Source organism: Glandiceps talaboti, chromosome 21 (assembly GCF_964340395.1).
Source record: "Glandiceps talaboti chromosome 21, keGlaTala1.1, whole genome shotgun sequence".
Taxonomy (NCBI): Eukaryota; Metazoa; Hemichordata; class Enteropneusta; family Spengelidae; genus Glandiceps; species Glandiceps talaboti.
This window is the reverse complement of record NC_135569.1, coordinates 5,591,540-5,605,957: the sequence shown is the minus strand read 5'-3', so window position 1 is coordinate 5,605,957 and position 14,418 is coordinate 5,591,540. Positions and strand designations below refer to the sequence as shown.

Below are 14,418 nucleotides of genomic sequence, written 5' to 3'. Positions count from 1 at the left end.
CGAACAAATATCTCTTCTTGTTAACCATGAGCCTACAAGCTCTACGCTAGTTATTTTTGTACCAAGAATCTATGGATAGTTGAAATAATCACTTGTGTTGAAACGTTCCCGTTTTAACTGCTCCATGAACTTGTTTTACTCATGTGAAATTTGCACTGAAAAGTTGATCTTATAAAATAAAATAAAATAAACTGAAACGATACGCATGCGCATCGAGTCCCGATGCTCAACAAGTGTGTCAAGCTACTGTAGGACAATACCCGGTGAGTGTCTAACTAGTACTTTCAGCACAGACCAGCTGGTCACTGATATCGTGTCAGAAGATTATAGGATATCGCGTCTCATTTCTCTCTTCCCTGTTTGTTTGTCTGTCTCTCCCCCTCTCTCTCTCTCTCTCTCTCTCTCTCTCTCTCTCTCTCTCTCTCTCTCTCTCTCTGTCCCTCTCTCTCTGTCCCTCTCTCTCTATCCACCTCTCCTCTGTTTCTATCTCTCCTCGCAATGTAAGGTTTAACCTTTGAAGTCGAAGTCGAACTAGATAGCATGTTATCACTCAAGCTCGCAATTACCTTCACAAACTTAAAAAATCCGAACCACAGTCGTCGTCCGATAAAACAACTCTCCAACAACGTTAACTACCCCGAAAAAAAATATACGTCTTTGTGAGGAGGGGGGGTCCCATCGTTAAGACGCCACATAAGTATATATCTCCAAGGGGAGAGTGGTTTATTCTTACTACTTACACATCACTGGGTCTACGTACAGGACCCTTTACTCATACACTTTCTGTTGTACCTACCTAAAAAATTAACCCATGTGTACAAAGCCTAACCCAGTCATCTGTGACGTTATGCACGTCCTTCGATAGATAGCTGCATTTCTGTTATTGATGTCAATATAACTGACTTTGGGCAACTGTAATGTCTTGTTTCTACTTTTTTAATTGACGTGTACGGATTTTCAAATTTCTCAATTGTTCTAGAAATGAAAATCTTTACTGAGAACAAATTTGAGAGTATTTCGCAGGTTGTTCTCCATGTCATCTATAGTGTGTTTTCAGTGTGTGTATGTATGTATGTATGTATGTATGTATGTATGTATGTATGTATGTATGTATGTATGTATGTATGTATGTATGGATGGATGGATGGATGGATGGATGTATAGATGTATGGATGGGTGTATGTATGTATGTATGTATGTATGTATGTATGTATGTATGTATAATGTATGTATGTATGTATGTATGTATGTATGTATGTCTATCCATGCATTCACCTACCCATCTATCTCTGTTTGTCTAACTATATAGCTATCTGTCTGTCTATCTATCTATCTACTATTCTATCTATCTAATAAATGAGCATACAATGTCTGCATATAAATTTTATATCACTTAAATACATTACTATACGCAACATACATAGCATGTGTACTTACATCTATTTATTTGACTAAATTAAGTTGGATTTCTAGCCACTCGCTAGTCACATGCAGCAATTGATAAGAGATGACACGGTTTCTGTAGAAGTACGCACAAACACCAACTCTAAAGTATACGACTGATAACCTGTTCAATACACACACCTATCCTAAATGGTTTATCTATCACTTGACGCACATCATTCAGATAATTACACTCAGAAGCATGAGTCATTGTTACTGACCAGTGGACTTTGTGATACAATACAGACACACATACTACAAATACAATATTTTCACTTTAAATTTGTTCTATTAACCGAGTAATCACAGATTCATTTAATTTTATCTCAGGACTTCATTTTTTTTAATATGTGCTGTTAAGAGCTAAATTTATTTTATTTGGCATGCGAAGATAATATTCGACTCGGAAATGGACCAACTAAACTTTGAAAAAAAATGTACGCGGTTTCGGCTGAATTATGTTATTCAGTGTACAGTGTGTATCTGTCTCTTCAAATACTATGAGGAAAATTTTGTTTGTTTTTATGTTTGCTTTGTTGGTTTTTTTGGGGTTAAGGGGTTGAGAGGGTGGTGTTGTTCTTATATTTTACTTGTTCATTCTTCAGTACATGTTTTTAATCCTAAAGGTTGACTATTGCTCTGTGGTAAATTAAAAACTATTACAACAACATTTCTCGATTGTTGTTATCCAATGCTGTTTTGGTCGACAAGATGGTGGACTGTGCCATACATAAATCAACGTATAGTACCTGCCTTAGATATACAAGTCTTACACTTTTGCTGTTACTTCGGTCAAGAGAGCTCAAATTAATCCCCAGTTTAAAAAAGACCAGGGTCACCTAACAAATATTATAAACGGAGGTCAAAATGATACTTAAATAAACAAATTTCACAATCCAAAAATGACTTCCGAGCACTGTGACAAAATATTGTCGAAAACAAATTGTGGTGAACGTCAAATTTCTTTTATTAATACGAAAGGACCAGGAGCAAAATGTTGTACGGCAAACATTTTGAAGGTCGATTATTCAGATAACTTTGATTTGAGGGAAATTAGTCCCGACACATTTAACGTTTAACATTTAACAAACAAACAAACAAACAAGAGCAAGCTTGTATATGGCTACATTTGAGGAGATTAGAATAACTTTGATTTTCAGGAAAATTAGTCCTGGCGCATTTAACATTAGCAAAAACTGACAGACAGACAGACAGACAGACAGACAGACAGACAGACAGACAGACAGACAGACAGACGGACGGACGGGCGGGCGGGCGGACAGACGGACGGACGGACAGACAGACAGACAGACAGACAGACAGACAGACATACAGACAGACAGACAGACAGACAGACAGACAGACAGACAGACAGACAGACAGACAGACAGACAGACAGACAGACAGACAGACAGACAGACAAGCAAGCAAACAAACAAACAAACAAACAAACAAGAATCTACAGAAAGCAAACAAGAATCTAAAGAAATCATTTCGGTGGATATACTTGGCATGGCATATGTTAATTTACTCTTTGGAAACGATTAACTAATGTTTTCATAAAGGTGATACGTCCTAAGGATAGGTTCACCATTAGTTCGCTCGCATTGATTCTTACTGCCTCCATATCCTTGCCAATATAGGCCAGTTTCTACTGCACTCTATCCGTTAAGAGTTTTATTTAGTTGTGACCCTTATCACGTTTACTTTCATCTACTTCAATTTCACACGACCTTTTCTATGTTGTAGGGTAATGACAGTCGTTTAACGTCGACAAATCTATGCAGGGGGTATTGTTTCGTCTCTACTGCAGACCTTCCGTATTTAATCGTACGATTTATGTTTGCTCCTTCTTGATAGCCTTCCAATTGTGTAAATACTTCCCGAGGAAAATGAACAAGGACCTCGAATGATGGCCTACTGTGATCAATAGATATCAACAGAACATGTTTTCTGTATGAGCTACCTATACACGTATACATACATACATACATATATACATACATACATACATACATACATACATACATACATACATACATACATACATACATACATACATACATACATACATACATACATACATACATACATACATACATATATATATATATATATATATATATATATATATATATAGTATATATGTATGTATGTATGTATGTATGTATGTATGTATGTATGTATGTATGTATGTATATGTATGTATGTATGTATACATACATAATTTCATTAAACTTTGGGGTTTCATTTTTATTGAAATAACAGTTAACAGTAACAAACTTGCATAATGTGCTGCCTAGATTTGTGATCCATTTATTGGCCGCCTTGACCCCCATGTTTATTTAAGCAGAAATATTTTGTCTTTTTGTGGGTTTTGTTTTTTTACCTTGAGTGCAAAGTCTTCCGGTAAAACGTGTATGCCTGAGATACAATCAGCTAGATAACTTGAGAAATATGTTTACATGTGTGGTGGTGTGGTGAAAATGATATTTACTGTCTGTCTGGGTTTGGATTCTCCCTGGCTGTCGCCCAAGATTGCTCTTGGTTATCAGCGGACTTTGGCCTTACAATGGTACTTCACGTCACGTCGCCACCAGAGTCCACGGTCAAGGATAAATCTAGCGGTCAAAATCCACGCCCTGAGGTTATTGGTCCAACGACTGAATGATGAAACGGTGATTTCTTTGACTTGACTCTGTCTTTTTTGTTGGTACAATTTTACGCATTTCTGAATTATTGTCTGAAAAAAATCCATAATTTTTTTTACTAATCTTATAATTTTATTTTACAAAAGAATAATTTTATTGTGATGTCATAAAATATATATTTTAAAGTCATAAAATATATTTAAAAAAAAGGTAAATTCAATTTGTAATCAAGCTAACCGAACACACGAGAAAGGAATAACTATAAGCTACTACAAGCTGGTATTGCGGTCCCGAATTCAATGGATGCGTTGATAAGAGGATTCATCGTTTTCATTCAATCATTTCATTTTACAGGGGGAGGTGACAGAGTGGAAGGAACAGCAGAAACGAGAAGGTGAAGGAATTGGGTAACCAGAACAAAGTTTGCACTTCAACGGCAGATATAGGCAAGTTTGTGCTCCACCTAAAAGACAATGCACATGCTACACTGGTCATTTAATCGAAAAGTTTGAGAATTTAGAGGAGTAGAAAATGAAAAGAACTTCGAACAATGCTTTCGGCCTTGAAGTCGTTTGAAAGCCCTTTGTATTTTATTTAGAATAACAATGGTTGTTTTCGGTTGATGATTAGCCACAAGAAATCCAAACGCAGGTACTTTACTCGTCCCACCGCTCTGTACTTTGGGGTTTGCGTGAAGAGAGGGTTATTTATTTATCTGCGCTTTCAGTGCGCTTAAGAGACGATGACCTTCAGGTGTGTAATTGGGTCACAGCGAGCGTTGACTTCATCACAGTATAGTATCTAATGTACAATATCTGTGTACCAGACCAGGTGCAGCAAGCCTACTCAATTTACGGAAACACTACCAATGAAAACCACTAAACCTGAAACAGAGAGTCGCCTACTAGCTCGACAAAAGTTCAGAAACACTGTTACATTTTATCGTCTGGCTTGACAAAAGTCGTTGAAACATTGTTACATTATCTCGTCTGGTTCAAAAATTCTTATCAAAACTACATTTCTTTTGCTTAAGTTACTGTTACTACCAAACCAGAAAGGCTATAGAGTTACAAGTATGTGACACCACATTACTTCACATATCACAAAATGTATTTTGCAACGAGCACTGATACATAAACGAAATGTTACATTTTATCTTACTGGTAACACAACCGAACTAGATTTCTGTTTGAATCTTGTTTGTTTCACCAGACAATGATGTTGCTTTGTTTTCACAGATATAATGCTCGCATGCTATCAGTGATTGTACTTTGTTTTTATGTCATTTGTAAAATAAATACAACAGTGAGAGACGTAAAATAACATTGTACCACTTATAAACGCTATGCTCACTCTGATTTGATAGTATATTTATAGCAGATATTCGCTAAATCGTTACATTGTACCAAAGCACTCTTCAATGAATATTCCCACCTTACAAACGACATTTCGCTTATCGCAGAAAGTATACACACTGTAGTAATTACAATCTCCTATGATAAGTATGGTAATGCACAGAGAATGTAGCAATGTTAGTAAAATGTATGTCAAGCCAGACAAAAAAATTAGTTCTTGCATTTTCTGAATGTTTATACTTGTGATTTTGTAGCAGTCAATTTCCACACATCTGTGGCCCTACAATTTGGTCTTGCTGAACTTACCACATGTAATAATGGATAGTTTACGGCAATGCTGAACGTACCAAATGTAGTAATGATTGGTTTAAGGTAATGCTGAACTTACTACTTGTAGTAATGATTGGTTTAAGGCAATGCTGAAATAACCACATGTAGTAATGATTGGTTTAAGGCAATGCTGAAATAACAACATGTAGTAATGATTGGTTTAAGGTAATGTTGAAATAACCACATGTAGTAATGATTGATTTAAGGCAATGCTGAACTTACCACATGTAGTAATGATTGGTTTAAGGCAATGCTGAATATACTACATGTAGTAATGATTGGTTTAAGGCAATGCTGAACTTACCACATGTAGTAATGATTGGTTTAAGGCAATGCTGAATTTACTAAATGTAGTAATGATTGGTTTAAGGCAATGCTAAACTTACCACATGTAGTAATCATTGGTTTAAGGCAATGCTGAAATAACCACATATAGTAATGATTGATTTAAGGTAATGCTGAACTTACCACATGTAGTAATGATTGGTTTAAGGCAATGCTGAATTTACTAAATGTAGTAATGATTGGTTTAAGGCAATGCTAAACTTACCACATGTAGTAATGATTGGTTTAAGGCAATGCTGAAATAACCACATGTAGTAATGATTGGTTTAAGGCAATGCTGAATTTAATAAATGTAGTAATCATTGGTTTAAGGCAATGCTGAACTTACCACATGTAGTAATGATTGGTTTAAGGCAATGCTGAAATAACCACATGTAGTAATGATTGGTTTAAGGCAATGCTGAATTTAATAAATGTAGTAATGATTGGTTTAAGGCAATGCTGAACTTACCACATGTAGTAATGATTGGTTTAAGGCAATGCTGAAATAACCACATGTAGTAATGATTGGTTTAAGGCAATGCTGAAATAACCACATGTAGTAATGATTGGTTTAAGGCAATGATGAATTTAATAAATGTAGTAATGATTGGTTTAAGGCAATGCTGAATTTAATAAATGTAGTAATGATTGGTTTAAGGCAATGCTGAACTTACCACATGTAGTAATGATTGGTATAAGGCAATGGGGAACATATAACGTTTTGTACTTTGGTTTTACGGTACGGCAGAACTTACCATATATAGTAATGATTGGTTTTGTAACTACATAACAATATTGCCCTAGTTACTTCGTGTTGAGTGCAACTAACAGGTATAAATTGCTGTTTTGTTTGTCTGTTCGTTTGTTTGTCTGGCTTGTTTCCAAATGTAAGAAAGGAGCTGTATCAAAAATTCCAAATGATAACAGATGATTCATTGGTTGTTTTAGTAAACACAAAAGCGGCAAAATTTAGCAAAGATATACATGACCAAAGTTATCAGACTCATTGACCCTAAATTATCGAGATGCCATTAACTCCAGTCAGCTGGTGAACCTGTAGTATGGGGTGTACATGGCTAAAATCTAAATACAACTACACATATATTTCACTATGTCGAAGCTTATTTGCCTCCCCCCATAATACTACTACTAGTACTACTACTACTACTACTACTACTACTACTACTACTACTACTACTACTACTACTACTACTACTACTACTACTACTACTACTACCACTACTACTACTACCACTACTACTACTAATACTGCTACTACCACCACCACTACTACTACTACTACCACCACCACCACCACCACTACTACTACCACCACTACTACTACCACCACCACTACTACTACTACTACCACTACTACTACTACTACTACTACTACTACTATTACTACTACTACCACCACCACCACCACCACCACTACTACTACTACTACTACCACTACTACTACTACTATTACTACTACTACTACTACCACCACCACCACCACCACTACTACTACTACTACTACTACTACTACTACTACTACTACTACTACTACTACTACTACTACTACTTCTACTACTACTGTTTAAAGTGACAGAGTTCTAAGTATACTTGATCGACGGCTGGATAGATGTTTGTGGGATTATGAATTTATAATGTATCAGATAACTCGTATGTAAAGATCTCTATGGAAAAAGGAAAGTGTCCTAGTTTCAGTTGGAGAAAATTGAAAGAAAATATTAAAACGTGTACTCCTGATAAACTTTATTTCGTCTGACTGAAGTTGTTAGACAGACGAATGAAATCCTCTTGAATATACACCAGACTGTAGTATAAAATATTGGACAGGGTTGTTACTGTACTGGCGCGTAAACTTATCAACTATCTTCGACATGCTGTCTGTAGAACGAGGGTGGGTGAGAGAAGTAGGGCAAACACGAGAACAGTCAATGACCGTATGCATAAACATATACTGAAATGGGCCATGCATGTCGTAGGGCAATGTATCGGTTGTTAGATAAGATTAGCCGTTATCTTTCTGATGATACCAAAGATGATGACATGCTGCTCTTTTACTAGGTAACAACTCAGTGTTTTGAATGGGTGAGTAGTTGTAACAAAAGAGTATTGTAGTGTGACTTTGAAGGTTGTTCAGATCGTCGTAAAACCATGTATTACACTTTGCGGCAACAATGAAGCATACTACGCAGACTCTTAAGAATAGCTAGCCAATGTCACTTCTGTTCCTACCTACACTACACTTAGTGCCAATAAATTTTACAAACACCGACCACATTTTCGGCTTTTGTAAAAATAACTGGCCCCTGATACGAAAATTTTGGGCAAGGTAAATCTCTTGCTGCACTGTTTATGAACGAATGGATGGTACTGATAGCTGCAATGAAGTTACTTATTCGCTCAGCAAATGTCATTAACGAACCAAAAATCAAGATCCGGAGGGAATGGCCCAGCTTATCGCATAACCCATCCATCAGAAAGCGAAACTCCTTCGTTCAAGGGGTAGAGCCTGTTAAAGTTCATTCCAATTTGGCGAACTTTCATGTTAACAACACAACATGCCAAAAGTTCCACCATGAAAACATACAACAACAAATAAGCCCAATTTTCCTTTAGACAGTACAATGAGGAAATTACAACTTTGGCTGAGTGCATATAAAATTAAGTCACCTGAAGCAGAATGAAATTTATTTATAAACCAGGCAAAAATAAATGGGAAATAGTAAAATGTTACACATGTAAATGTATTGGTTCCATGTACACTTTGAATAACGTAATGTCCGTGTGTTGTCACGACTAGTCAAGTACGGACCCATTACTTGTTACAGACAGCAACAATTTATGAAATGGTTAGTTATTGATTTGTGACCCCTAGGTAATCGTATACGTCAGCTTGACATAGTATTATAGCAAGCTCGGGGGGTTGGAGGGGTTTGATGAAAACAAATGTATCAATCCAGCTAAAGCTAATAAGGCATAAAGGTAAGTTGGTCATGGCTCGTTTGATGGTGACGTATGTCAAAACTTTATACGTCGCCTGAGAAACAAGTGAAGACATTCACGATATAGTCTAACTTGAAGTGTTTCATCAGCCGATCAAATGATTTTGGCGGCTGACATCATGTGATCAGCGGATAACAAAATACATTTGTACGTGTATTAACTGACTTCAAGTATTGTTTACATATTCCCAAAAGATAGCCATTATCATTTCTTTGTTACGTGCAAAGACCTGTTAATTTGCTATGAAGTTAAACAATCACGATGTGAGAACGTGATGTGTTTTTAAACTGCGCAATGGTCAACCCACGCGTTTGCCATACATTTACAGACGGGTTCTCATTTACCTATCATTTTTTTTAAATAGGACAAATAATTGAATATCGCAGTAGTTTTACAAACTCCACCATGTTAGAAGAACTTCTGGGTTTAAAAGCGTTTAGTGTACTCTAGAAGTTAACATCAGCTTCACTTCGCTAAAAGAAAGGAGAGTGGGTGGGGGGTCATCTTATTTATTCGATATTTGGAGACGAGCCATGCTGGAGAATTATAAAGAGGCAAATCCCAACTAACAAGTGACATCGCTTTGGCGATATATCATTATCGGTTTCTTCAAAGCAAAAAAACTAGACATTACGTGCATGTATGAAGGTGGTATAGAGACAGAGAAATACAAGATAACCTAATTTTTATCACAAATGTCCTAAATATCAGGACTAGTCAATCGTTACCCTTCACTCGACGTACTTTTCTCTAGAAGTCTGACTCAATCATAGAGTACTACTATACGCTGGCTGGCTGGAATCGAATGAACTGAAAGACATTGCTGTTACAGTTTCAACATTTGGAGAAAACTCGCTGTGTGAGGGGAGGGGAGGGGAGGGGAGAGAAGGGGAAGGAAAGGAAAGGAGAGGAAAGGAAAGGAACGGAAAGGAAAGGAAAGGAAAGGGAGAAGGGAAGGGAGAAGGGAAGGGAGAAGGGAAGGGAGGGGGAAGGGGAGGGAGGGAGGGGTGGCAGAGAAAAAACAGACAAGGAAAGGGGAAGGAAATGTGAGGAAAATATTTGACAGATAGAGAAAGCAATGACAGTTTAACGAATGAATACAAAGGCTCGGCAAGGACAGACTATATACAGGAAAGAATAGAATAGCAACGAATAGACACCTTGGAGAAAAAAAAAGACTGAGGACTATGCCATTTTACTTTTCGGTATTTCCACTTCATTCATTTGTAACACACAAAAGAAAGTCCACACTCCATGCACAAGACTGAAATGTGACCCAAAAAAAGCGGAACTGCGTGTACGTGTGATACTCCTATCTTTAACTCGTCAGCCTTGCGATTTAGTGTCAGGGGTCACCATTTAAAAGTGTTATCACATTAAAACACTTGTAATCATTTATCCCGGTTTGACGAGAGATGCTCGGCAACAAGATTACGGTCTGTCCATTTGTACGTGTCGGCATTCGTCGTATATTTGTCTCGTTTAGTGTCCTACTTAATTCACATACAGGTTTTAAGAGACAAGAATTGCAAAGCATGATGGTTGTTGGACGAGTTCCAGTGGCCCATTTGTAAATTTGTATTTATAAGGTTTAAGAGATGTTTATTCAGTTTTGATGAACAATGTCACACCTGTAACTGTAAAACCTCACATTCGTCATAAATAACACAGTGTAGTGTATTGTAATGTAACTGAGGGCACAATTGTCGATACTTACTTAAAATAATATTTGTATTGACCACCCATTTCATGTTAGCGTTCACTGGCTCCGTTTGATACAACCACGCAGAAACAAATGAGAAACTGCACCTGACAGCAAAGTCACAATTTCTTGTTATATTTAGTCTGAATGAAATGAATCATATAAATGTGCTGTAACTAGACGCAGACAGGCGGACGCTAATGTTTTGATGTCTGCATTTGACAACATTTTGGTTCACTTCATTGCGATAAAATGTAGCAACTTGAGAAACTGTTCAACCTTGCTATCTTAAAGTGTAGGATATGCAGTTTCTTGTTGGTTTCAGCATAGTTATATCAAATAGAGCCAGACTAAGTGAATACTAACATGAAACGAGCTGTAACATAACGTATAACCGATGCAATGTTAGGGCTAGCAACAACTCACCATTCTTTGACTACAAACAAAGAAACTGTGATATTCCGTCTTTTTCATATAAATTCTTCCATTATCCCTTCCTGGGAAAGCCACTTCAGGAAATAAAGGTATTAGGCCTAAACAATAATTTTTGGTTCCGGTCACCCGACCCCACCTCGCTTTTCACTGACGACCCTAAACTTGTTTACGTATTCAAGAGAAAGAAAATATTTCAAAAAATCGCAAAAATTCTGACGAGAAATAACTGACATCAGCTTAAAAAGAAAAACTGTTCTTGCAATCTGTAATGGCTGTACATTTGATAAAAAAGATACCAATAACACAGAGACCATATGGAAATCAATGGAAAACCTGAACTAGACACTCACACAGAAAAAAAATTCTACCTACCCCACCTATTCTAAAATTGAGCGTAATAGGAACCACATAATTTCTTTTTATTAGGCCTTTTCATAAACGTTGGGTTCTGGAGAATAATGGCATGATTTCACATGACATGAATGTCGCTTGGTTGCCAAGAAACATCAATTGAAATTGAACCAATACTTACCACTATTGTGACTCATAGGTCTTAGCAAACATGAATATGGATTAGATGAACATTGAATATTCATGACTCCTGAGTGCTTATTTCCTTCGGATAAAGTCATGAATATGCATTGTTCATGTAAAAAATATTATAATATATATAATATCATAAAAATTGTACCACTGAAAGAAAAAAAAGTTTCAATTGGCATGCAACTGAGCGAATTTTTTGTCATGTGAAATCATGAAATGATTCTCCAGAACCCTAAGGTTTACCTATCGCTAATCCCCATAATCATACAATAAAACCCAAAAGTCGTCTGACTCGATGAAATACACGATTGCTAACAAACACAAATTTGAAACTTTTTTCGCCTTGTAGTTGTACCCATGATTATTCATATATAGGTAATAAGCAGTAAGGAGTAAGGAGTATTCAGTGTTCATCTAATACATATGTATGTCTGCTAATACCCATGAAGCAACAATGGACCACTGCAAGAACAATGGAGGTAAAACAAATAATTCAATTTGGCGTTAATTGACAATCGCGCGCAATTTATGTAATGCTAAATAATGAAATGAAACGGAATGTCACCTGGAATGACAAAAATCTAACTAACATTGCTACATTTTATCGTCTGGCTCAACAAAAATATTATTAACATTGCTACATTTTAGCGTCTGGCTCAACAAAAATCTTACTAACATTGCTACATTTTAATGTCTGGCTCAACAAAAATCTTACTAATTTTGCTACATTTTAGCGTCTGGCTCAACAAAAATCTTACTACCACTGCTATATCTTATCGTCTGGCTCAACAAAATTCTCACTAACATTGCTACATTTTATCGTCTGGCTCAACAAAAATCTTACTACCACTGCTACATTTTATCGTCTGGCTCAACAAAAATCTTACTATAACAGTTCTACATATCTACCTAGACAAAATGATCTCTCAAGATGACATGGTTGTGGAAATATCTCCAAAAGACTCCAAAATGAGTGTCAAATACTCGTCATATTTTCCAAAAAAGTTAACAGCGGTACTTTTTTGTGACAGTATTTGTATACGTTTAATGTTCTCCTTTTCATATGGTCCTTGCGCCTAATCAATCAATCAATCCGCTCAATCAATCCATCCATCACTCACTCACTCACTCGCCCGATCGATCGATCGATCGATCAATCAATCAATCAAAAATCGATCGATCGATGATCAATAGATGGATATATGATAAATAAATAAATAAATAAATAAATAAATAAATAAATAAATAAATAAATAAATAAATAAATAAATAAATAAATAAATAAATAAATAAATAAATAAATAAATAAATAAATAAAGTGAAAGATACGTCATATTATAGAACACTCGCAATGTTCATCCCAGTGCTTAGTACAGGACTTAGTGTAACACTTCAAAAGAGATCATATCGGTCACAGTGACCTGACTACAGTCCCATGACTATATAAACCGACAATAACAAGGTTACAAGAACTATAACAATAGAGCCAAGTTGAAATAAAATGAAGGTCGACCAGGGTATAGATAGTGTCCAAATAATTATCTTGTCAGCAGAGATTAAAATACACGTGCGACGCGATAATTTACAGCCCTGTTTTTGGAACTAATGAATCATATAGGGTGATTACAAACCAATTTATTGCGTTCAAGGGTTGCATTGGGTAGAGGGAGGGTTGAAGTGCAATACAAAAAAAACAAAGAGAGTCAACATCGTCAATATCTTTGCCAGACTTTAACAATGGTAATGCCAATTCCATTGCGATGTCTGATTGTGTACTCCATAAGTGGTCCCCAGGCAGTTGAGACGGTCCACCCCATCAAGACCCTGTAGGAATAACAATACCAGTGCATAATGTGCAATAAATCAGAAGAGAAAAAAAGAATAAGGTAAAATTAGATCGAGTGAATGTTCTCTATATAGGTCATACACAAAGGGGTCATGCCGAAAAAAATGGTCCCTGGATGACAAGAAGTCCGACAACGTTGATGCAACAAAATTAATTCCTGGTCCGTAATTCACTTATTTTGTTTTTTATTGTTGTTATTTTATGTTTTCGCATTTTATTTATCTCTGAAATAAGATGCAAGTACTAAAGTAATGTGTAGGTCCAGATTATTTTCTTTTCATAAGCTAACATGTTTACTACATCTCAGTAAACATGTGTAGATAGATAACACGCATCAGTGCTAGTAAATAAACACGTGGCTGGTCGATGTGCATTTGCACATAGACCAAAAGTCATCATGCAGATAGCGCCCCCCTCCCACGTGCACGATTCTCACAATCCAGGGTAATTTTCCGCAAAGTCATTTCAACTTTACTCATAGAGGCCTAGCGGTTTTGTGACGTTGCTTTCTCTATTTCAGCTACATGATCAGGCTTTGCCTTTATTTTATGTAAAATTCAACCTTTGAGTGAGCAATTGTCGTCACCTTTCGACTTCTAGAGCACCATGCGCGCTCACGCCAAAATCATTCACTGAAAGGCTGATGTATGTGACTTAACCGTTTGCATATCTCAACAAAATGTTAGTCATGAAGAACACAACTAACTTTATCATGTCAAATATAACGTACAAGCTGGCTGTAATCATCACAAGATTGATTGAGAG

At 36.4% G+C, this 14,418-nt stretch overlaps 1 long non-coding RNA gene across 1 annotated transcript in view; it reads right to left on the bottom strand.

The window, feature by feature from the left end:
- Positions 1–4,081: 4,081 nt before the first annotated feature.
- LOC144451166 (uncharacterized) overlaps positions 4,082–14,418 on the bottom strand; it is a 22,387-nt gene continuing 12,050 nt past the window's right edge. The window contains exon 4 of the long non-coding RNA XR_013482288.1: positions 4,082–4,186. This is a non-coding gene — a long non-coding RNA (uncharacterized LOC144451166). The remainder of the gene's footprint in view (positions 4,187–14,418) is intronic.